The sequence below is a fragment of the Loxodonta africana genome, chromosome 3 (assembly GCF_030014295.1).
Source record: "Loxodonta africana isolate mLoxAfr1 chromosome 3, mLoxAfr1.hap2, whole genome shotgun sequence".
NCBI classification, from domain to species: domain Eukaryota; kingdom Metazoa; phylum Chordata; class Mammalia; order Proboscidea; family Elephantidae; genus Loxodonta; species Loxodonta africana.
The window spans coordinates 129,195,216-129,205,104 of record NC_087344.1 but is presented as its reverse complement, the minus strand read 5'-3'; the positions used below and the strand labels follow the sequence as shown (position 1 = coordinate 129,205,104).

The 9,889-nt window shown below is 46.1% G+C and overlaps 1 protein-coding gene across 1 annotated transcript in view; it reads left to right on the top strand.

Moving 5' to 3' along the window:
• The first annotated feature begins 205 nt into the window (after positions 1–205).
• The window catches only part of LPAR3 (lysophosphatidic acid receptor 3), a 90,009-nt gene continuing 80,325 nt past the window's right edge, over positions 206–9,889 (top strand). Inside the window, exon 1 of the mRNA XM_023549423.2 lies at positions 206–324. The gene's annotated coding sequence lies outside the window, so the exon portion shown is untranslated. The remainder of the gene's footprint in view (positions 325–9,889) is intronic.

Genomic DNA, 9,889 nt, shown 5'->3' with positions numbered 1-9,889 from the left:
GCTGTAGATGCACGGATCGGTGCCTAGTCGGTGGAGGGCGCTCTCCCGTGGGAACGGTCGACCGCGCCGGGCAGGGCGAGGCAGGGCGGGGACGCGGCCCCCTCCGCCCCCTCTGCGCCCGCCCTCGCCTCCGCCAAACTTTACTGCGGCTCCGGGCGCGTCGCACCCGCCGCTGGAGAGGAGGCGCTGCGCCGCCTACCCGCCGTCTTCAGCTGCTCTTCGCGCCCGGCCGGAGCCCGGCGCCCCGTCGCGCTCGGTCTCGAGGGCATGCGGCAGCCGCAGGGGCCCCGCTCCTGGGCTCGGCTGCGGGGGCGAGCGTGAGCGGTGAGTGGGGCTCCGGGCGGGGAAGGTTCGGGGGGCTGCGGACAGCCGAGAGCGCGTGGAGAGGCCCGGGCGCAGGAGCTTCGCCGAACCCTGCCCATGGGTTTTAGGGGTCACCAGGTTTTCAGCCTGGGCCCCAAACCCACTCCAAGCACCTGGGAAAGGCCTTCGGGGCGGTGTGTGTGTGTGGGGGGTGTTGTGCATCTTGCTCTTTCCCACTTTTTTCCAAGATCAAAACGCAGTAGGGATGCAAAATCCGCGTTCCACGCTCTTCTGCTGTGGGCTGCTTGTCTGCGCGCAGAGGCGCGGGCACGTGCGGCGCAGGCCCCGCTTTGCTTTTGCGCAGGTGCTTCTTTGCCAAACACAGACTTAACTGTTTTCGGAGTTGACTAGGAAACTGAGGTTCTCTTGTGGAACCTAGGGATAAAATATTTTTCAGCCTCTAGCTGCACCTAGTACTATGGTATGTCGGTTGAGGAACAGCACGAATCACTTGCAGGCATCAAAAGATTCAGGAAATAGTTACAATTTTCGTAGCTGGTGACATTATTGGGGGTTGTGCTGTATGAGTAAGGGAAGGTCCCAGGGATTCCCTCTCCCCACCGGCAGACAAAAGGGCTTTGTTCTGTAGCACTGTTACTTTATTGCTTTCCCTCAGCGAGTTGCAACTATCCAAAAATTGGTCAGAAATTTCTCAAGCATGTAATTTGAGGCGCAACTGTGAATATTAGAAACAATGTAGTCTTATTAAGATAATCATTAAAACAGCCCTCCAAATCATTTGTAGGTTAATTTTTAACTGAGTAGTTTCCACGAAATATTTCCCTCAAAATTTGTTACTGTCACTCCAACACTTTTTCTCTCTCCTTACTTTTTTTTTTTTTTTTTACCATCCAGTGTATTACCTGATCTTAAAACGTGACTTTAGAAGCAAAGGGCAGCGCACCTTTTCATGGTTCCTACTTGTTTTTTAATAAGTTGGATAATACAGTAAATGTCAGTCACAGACAGATGATCCGTTTTACACGAAAAATAGCGCCTATGACAGACACTGAAATTGCGCCCCTGCAGGGCTGTGGCAAGGGCACCAGCGTCCAGGGGTGGTCTCAAAGTTGCGCCTCCCTCCCAATTTCAAGATGAATAGACTTTGATAGTGGCCACGGTCAGCAGAAACGCCTTCCGCCTCCTCTTGTTCAGCTGCCTCAGTTAGGCACCTTTCATATTTGTGGCGCCTGGGAATGTCATTCCGAACACCGCCTTGGACTTGTGCCTGGGGGCAAGTGGCACCCTCTGCCCCCACCCTTGCTACACTTCTGTGTCTGCCATGCTTGAGGAAGGATGTTGGGCCTATTGGGTTAATAGAAACTGCTCAGTGGCTGGGCGCATGCGCCCCCACCCCCTTCAAGTGGTCTCCAGGGCAAGTGCCATACTTGCCATACCTGCCATACCGCAGATATTCCTCTCATGGATCACAAGACATTTTGCAAATACATGAGTTTGTTTGATAATGCTGAGAGTTGTTGGGTTTAAGAGTGAACTATCTGACTCAGGGGCAACCTTTTTTTTTTTTTTTTTTTTGTCTTATCATGAGACAGTGGATCCAATTCTGTGTGGTCTGAACCCAGTGAATAGAATTTTTCTAATTTTCAACTAGAAATGGTGCAGTTAGAAACAGACACACAGCCTTGGCTCTGTTAACACCATGTGTGTCTAAACACACTGGGCCATCCTAAAAAGAGCAGCGAGCAGACACTGCCAGTGAGGCGTGTGTACTTGAGATGGGCTTCCAGCGTTGTCTCCTGTGGCTTAGAACTGCATGTTGGTGCTGGTGGTGATGTTAGTTGCCATCGAGTCCATTCCCACACATGGCGATCCCGTGTGTTTCAGAGTAGAACTGCTCCATAGGGTTTTCGAGGCTGACCTGTTGGAAGCAGATTGCTGGACCTGTCTTTGGAGGTGCCTCTGGGTGAGTGTGAATCACCAACCTTTTGGCTAGTCGCTGAGTGCTTAACTGTGCCACTCTGGTGCTCCTTGAGACTGTATGGATCAGGTATTATGTACAATCGTCTAACCATCTGGACATCACTTTTATTGATTGTCACTGCTGTATATCTAGGAAAATAGACTGTTTTGGCAATTTTTTCTTTTTTTCTCTTTTTTGTCTTTAGATTGCAAAACTTCGTAGCTTTGATTTAACTACAAATGACACATCCTCTTTTCTAAATCTGGCAAATGTGTAAATCAACTACTAGACTCTTTATATTCAGTCAGATCTATTTTAGATATCCGGCTGTTTTATGAGATGATTGATAACAACAGATCTGCATCTGTTTTCTGTGAATTAAGACTCAAACGAAAACACTAAAGGATATGATTGTTTTTTGTGTATGTTCATCAGAACCTGTTTGAGAGACTTGTTAGCTGCTATGGAGCCACCCTCGATTCATGATGACCTCATGCACAATGGAACGGAACACTGCCCAGACCTGCACTAGGACCATGATTGGTTGCAGATTGGACCGTTGTGATCCATAAGGTTTTCATTGGCTGATTTTTGGAAGTAGATTGCCAGGCCTTTCTTCCTAGTCTGCCTTAGTCTGGAAGCTCTTCTAAAACTTGTTCAACATCATAGCAACACGCAAACCTCCAGTGACGTGAGTGGTGGCTGCTCATGAAGTGCATTGGCCAGGAATGGAGCCTGGGTCTTTCTCATGGAAAGTGAAAATTCTCGCACTGAACCACCGCTGTCAGTTCTCTCTCTCAGTTTTCAAACACACACACATGCACAGGGGAACAAATGCACACAGCCTATCACCAGGCAGCTGCCAGGGCACACACTCTCAAAGTCATGCACACATTCCAAAGTCTGGCTGCTTCTCCCCCAAGGTTCCCAGTTTCCTGCTGAGGAGCGCCAGTCCACCATAACTTAAGCTCAACCTCTTATTTCTTTGGGCCGGGGCAAGGGGAATCACTATAAGTCCAATAGGAATTACTATAACTCAAATTATCCATTAGCCATTCTCCTCGGAGTATACATTAGTTCAGAATGCCTCCTGGCCTGTGATTATACCCAACAGAGTAGTTAAGTCTGATTGCAAGCTTCTAAATGGCAGAGACCAGGTCCAAGGCATTATTAATGTGGTATAAAGAGAAGAGCAGGGCTTTGCAGTCAGACCAGCCTTTGTTCCAGCCCAGGCTTTGCGTCCTTGAGCATGTTGCTTAACCCCTCTAAGCTTTAATTTCCTCATCTGTAAAGATGAAGATAATACTCACCTCCCAGGATGAAAAGAGAAAACACTTAGCAGGGTCTCTGATGTACAGGAAGTGCTCCTTAAATGCTGATTGCACTCCTTCCCTTCCCTCCTAGATAAACATTAAGTTAATCAGAGTATTAGCTGTTGTGTAAACATGGATGCAAATGCATATTGTTCCAGTGAGAGTGCAAAGATAGATTCCCAAGCCTTAGGTGACTTAGAGATGTTACACTTTTCTTGCTTGCTTTCCCCTTCCCTGGCCGTCTTAGTTACCTAGTGCTGCTATAACAGAAATACCACAAGTGTATGGCTTTAACAAATAGAAGTGTATTCTCTCACAGTCTAAGAGGCTAAAAGTCCGAATTCAGGGTGTTGGATCCAGGGGAAGCTTTTCTCTCTCTATCGTCTCTAAAGGAAGGTCCTTGTCATCAATCTTCCCTTGGTCTAGGAGATTCTCAGTGCAGGAACCCTGGGCCCAAAAAGCGCTCTCCACTCCCAACTCTTCTTGGTTGGTAGTATGAGGTCCTCCCATCTCAGATTCTCTTTTATATCTCAAAAGAGACTGACTCAAGATACAACCTAATCTTGTAGATTGAGTTCTGCCTCATTAGCATAACTGCCTCTAATTCTGCCTCATTAACATCTTAGAGGCAGGATTTACATTACATAGGAAAATCATGTCAGATGACAAAATGGTGGACAGTCACACAATACTGGGAATCATGGGCTAGCCAAATTGATACATATTTTTGGAGACTACAATTGAATCCATAACACTGGCTGTGGTCCTTTTGCTCTATGTGCCGTCATTTCTCCTGTGGGTATTGAGCCTTCTCCTTTCTGACTTTGCTGATCCATTGCCCCTTGTCCTGGATTCTTTGTGTATGTAGAAGAGTCCCCTGGAACTTAGTCCTGCCATGGATGGCGGGCGGTGGTGGTAAGGGGTGGGGAGCTATCTACATAAGCTCTGAGAGTTTGTGTTTATAAAATTCTGGGTTAGAGAGGCACTTGGAACACAGGGGTTCTAGGTTTTAATCCCAGCTCCACTTTTGTGAGCTTCTGTGACCTTGAATAAACTACCTGTCATCCTTGAATCAGTTTTCTTATTTACACAATGGGAATAATGATTCCTTTTCTACCTACCTCCATGGGTTGTTGATGGGTCCAGTTAAGTACTGTATGTGAAAGAGGTTTGTACCCTGTGAAGGGTTATGTACGTCTTGAAATTAAAGGGTCAGGGCCTCCAGATATGGGACACACCCAGGGCTTGGCACCAGTTCTTCCCAGTTCAGTTATGGCTGAGGAAGTGACACCAGAACAGACCTGAATTTTTAAAATTTGAGTGAAACAGAACCATAACTGGAATGGGAAAAATTACGGGTTGAAGCCTTGCTAGAAACTTAATCTCCTTCTTAGAAAACAAGGGCAGTGTACACTTTGCATAGCAACCAAATCTCTAGCCCATGGGATTTTGCCCGGAAACAGCGATGCCCTGCTCAAAGATGGCGGCCAACTGTATGGCTTTGAGTGTGTGTAGCTCTCCACAGTCCTGCCAACCCAATCCCATGCATCAGGCTCCTGAAAGGGCTCATTATACCCCTTCTGAGTCTCTCATTCCAGGGCTTTGACCTGTAATTTTTCCTATTTTGGTTATCATTCCAGATCACCCAAATTTTAAAAATTTGGGTCTGTTCCAGTTTTGCTTTGTCAACCATGACTGAATTGGCTTAAAGCCATAGACATGCCAGGCAGATTCAGTTAGCGCTGACTCTGTGGGAGTGGAAGGCTCTCCCATAGCCACAGTGTGCCAAGTGGATATTGCTGCTCATCTATGTCATACCAGACTTAAAGGAGGAAATCCTGCCAAAGGTGGGAAACTGCTCTGTGGACAATATGAGAGGAAGACAAATTGCAGGACTGAGATTACCTAACACTGTATGATCAAAGGCACAAGGCAAAGTTCCAAAGATGCTTTATTTCTCTCTTAGAACTACCTGCACTGTCTGACCATCTCTGTTCTTAGTGGATAAAAACAAAGATGTAGCTCCTTACTCAGTGAGTTGGAGAGCAGCAGTAATGGCAAGCATCTAACATTGAATCGGATACGCTTATGCTGTTCTCATTGCCCTGTGTCTTCTTGTGCACTTGGGTTTCTGAGGCTCACTTTGGAAAGCACTAAACTGACTCAACATTTTTTTCCTCTGAAACAATCTCATTATTTTATTTAGTCTGAAAAGAGTGTGTTGCTCTCTGTCTGACCTGGCAAGCCAGGAGAGCAGTACCCAGTGAGAACAAGGTTCTGATATCCTGGGTTGTTCCCCATCCCCTCCCCACATCACAGGCTTGTGTCCTCCTTCTTCTTCTCTCTCTACCTCTTGGCCTGGCCTCTGCAGCACTTGACCTCTGGCTTCCTATCCTGTCTGTGGCCTTGAACTCCCCACTTGCCTGTGACCCCGGACGCTGCTGTGCTCCTGTGGACCTTGGCACCTCTACTCAGATGTGAATCCTTCATATACCTCAGGCTTGGCCAGACTGTGTGTCACTGTGGAAGATAACCCACCCAGTATAGCTTGCCCACCCTTACCTAAGGATGTTGGTCAGCCCCCTTAATTACTCATCAGCTAGTTCTGTGTCTTCATAGTTCCCTGACATTAGACTGGAGGTTCTACTAGCCCTGCGCTTGACTCAGCCATGTGCACATTTAGTGGTGTCATCAAGGGATGGCTTCGCAGGTGGCAGGCCTATGTTAGAGGGCACTTTGGCTCCTTCCTGGCTCCATCAGTCTTTCCAAAGGCCCTCCAAACAAATACGTGATCTAAATAAAAACAACGTGCATGTTTTGTAAACACAGCTTTAAGGCAAGCCTTCTGGTTTCCCCCTTTCAGCCAGGCTGCCCCAAAGCCCCTTCTCTGTAGGGATCTTTAAGCTGCCCTCAGGCAGGCTCAGACCATTTCAGTCAAAAATGGGCAGTGGGGTCAGTCAGAGGCATTCACTCCTCAAGGAGAGCTAGAAACCCAAAGTTCAAGTCTGAAAGCCATTGGGAGTAACTAGTTACTGAAGACAAAAGCAAGGGATTAGGTATAGAGTGTGCAAGGAGAACTACAGTGAGTCATTTGCCTCCTGCCCTGGTTGATAGCTATTAGGCCAGTCCTTTGAATAGGAGTCCTGTCCCTGTAGTAATACTATCACATGGGTCTGGCAGAGAGGAAATAAGTAAAATCCTTTTCCATGTCCTCATGGTATTAGGATCAAAGTGTCTGTCTATCTGTCTATCATCAGTTTTTTTCTGAATCTTCTAAGAGCAAATTGAAGACATTATTCTCCATTACCCTTGAGCACTCCCCGTAACCTGTTGCCATCAAGTCAATTCTGACTCCCAGCAACCCTATAGGACAGAGTAGAACTGCCCCATGAGGGTTTTCAAGGCTGTAGTCTTTATGGAAGCAGATTGCCACATCTTTCTCCCGAGGAGTGGCTGGTGGGTTCGAACAGCCGACCTTTCGGTTAGCAGCCAAGCGCTTAATCACTGGACCACCAGGGCTCCTTTTAAACACTCCAGAGTGTGTATTTTTTTTTTTCTTTAAAAGTACAGTGTCCTGTATAGCCAGCATACAATGCACCAGATCAGGAAATGAACGTTGGTACATTACCACCCAATCCATGGTTCCCATTCTTACTTCACACTCTCCCAAATGTCTTTTCCCATCTAGATCCATGTTATAATGAATTGTCATGTCTTTTCTGCGATAGTTCCTCAGACTTTTCCTGTTCCTAAAGCCGTTGCAGTTTTGAAGAGTATAGGCTTCCCGTTCTGTAAGATGACTGTCAAACCGGGTCTGTCGGGTGTTTCCTCATAACCAGGCTCAGGTCAGACTCCGGTCATGCATTCTTGGCAGGGATGCCACAGAAACGAAGCTGTGTTCTTCTTAGAACATCACATCAGGAGGCCGAAGATGCCAACCCGTCCACCACTGGAATACTAACCTTGATCACCTGGTTATGTTGGTGTCTGCCAGGTTTCCCCACCTTAAATTCACCATTTTCCCCTTTCAAATGTATTGGTATTTGTGCGGAGCCCTGGTGGCCCAGTGGTTAAGAGCTCAGCTGCTATCCAAAAGGTTTGCAATTTGAATCTACCAGCCACTCCTTGGAAACTCTATGGAGCAGTTCTACTGTGTCCTGTAGGGTTGCTATGAGTTGGGATCAACTCGATGGCACTGGTTTTTTTAATTCCGAGATTATGCTAATAACCTGTTCCTCATCAAACCTCCACCTACACCTTTACCAGTCACTGGTGACTCCTACCTGAATCAGCTACCTCTGTGAAGGTTGCCGTATGGTGATTCTTTATTTCTATAACTCACTCTACATTTATTAGTTGGCATTCTACCATAAGAAAGAACTTCCTTTCTTCTTCATTTATTGCTTCATTTTTATCAGTAAGCAGTCATGCATTCCTTTTGTATTCAATAATTTGAAATCTGTTACTATCATTATTCATTTCGCTGTCCAAATTATTTTGAGTTTCGCCAGTGGGAGCCCCTTTGAGCTGGCTCCTGTGCCCTTTTGACACATTCTTATCATTCATCAAGCATTTCTGTATTTTCTGGCATCACAAGATAGTCCAGACTCATCTTGTACTTTTCCCTGATCTCTTCTTTTAGTAGAGAATGATGTTTAGAAACCAGCATATGGAAGGATGGTGTACCCATTGTTACTGGGATATCCGTTGCCCTAGCCCTCTCAGAGAACAGACCTAGGAAATACAGTAGTCTCCCTTTATCCATGGGGGATATGTTCCAAGACCTCCTGTGGATGCCTGAAACCACGGATAGTACCAAACCCTAGATATACCATGATTTGTCCTATACATACATACTTCTAATAAAGTTTAATTATAAATTATGCACAGTAAGAGGTTAACAACAATAACTAATAGTAAAATAGAACAGCTATAACAATATACTGTAATAAAAGTTATGATGAAGCGGATGGCTTAAGACATCATCATGCTATATATTCATTTACCTTTTTCCAATGGCAATTGTAACTGAAACCACGGAAGGTGAAACCTCGGATAAGAGGGGGCTACTGTATATGTCTGAATGTATACACACATATACATTTAGAGATGCATATATATCAGATCATGTATATAAGTTATAAAAATTGAGTTCATATCAATACCTCTAATTCCAATCCAGCACCTTAGGGATCTTTCTATTCTTCCCCTTTTATATGTTTGTAAATATCTTCTCTGCCAGCAAGAAACTTGACACCAGTTATCTTCAGTATGTACTTATTTGCTCCAAGTAACAATTTCCCAACCACGAAGGCAATCTTACTTTTTCTTGCTTTGTAAGCCCTCCACTGCCTCCTGTCCTTGGCTGCCATCTCGTGCCCCATGCAGCTTCCCAACACGCCTGCCCCCACTGCTCCTCAGGCTCCAGTCCTTCAGCTCAGTCCTCGGTGTGGCTCCCCAACCCTAGTTCATCCCCCTGCAGTTCCCCAATCTTTTCCTCATTGCCCTGCATTCTTAGCCTCATGCTGACCTCTCTATTCTGGGAAGAGAAGAAAAGAGAAGGGAAAGGAAGAGAGAAGACAATTCGAATGGAAGGAAAGTGAAGATAGGAATAATATCTACATTTTTAAAGCTTCCCCCCCACCCCAGTCCCAAAACTTATAGCAGTTTACATTCTCATTAACATGAGAGTGCCGTTCCGCCCACACGCTTGCCAACACTGAGTGTTATTCACCTTTTTAAATTTTGTCAGTCTGATAGCACTTCACTTTTATCTCTATTGCAGATCATATCACGCTGAGCCCCATATTATACTCATCTCCGGATCAGAGTTTCCCAACCTTGGGACTGTTGACATTTGGGACTGGGTAGGTTTTAATTCTTTGTTAGGAGCCCTGGTGGTGCAACGATTAAGTGTTCTACTGCTAACCTAAAGGTTTGCAGTTCGAACCTACCAGCCACTTCACGGGAGAAAAGACCTGGTGATCTGCTCCGCTGAAGATTAAAGAAAACCAAAAACCAAACCCGTTACTGTCAAGTCGATTTCAACTCATAGTGACTCTGTGGGACAGAGTAGAACCGGCCTTTCGGTTAACAGCTGAGCACTTAACCACTGCACCACCAGGGCTCCTCCATAAAGATTGCAGCCTAAGAAACCCTATGGGGCAGTGCTACTCTGTTCTGTAGGGTTGCTTTGAGTCAGAATTGACTCTCTATAGCAACAACAATTCTTTGTTGTGGGGGCGGGGGCAGTGCTTCCTGGCCTTTACCCACCAGCTATCAGTAGTACCCC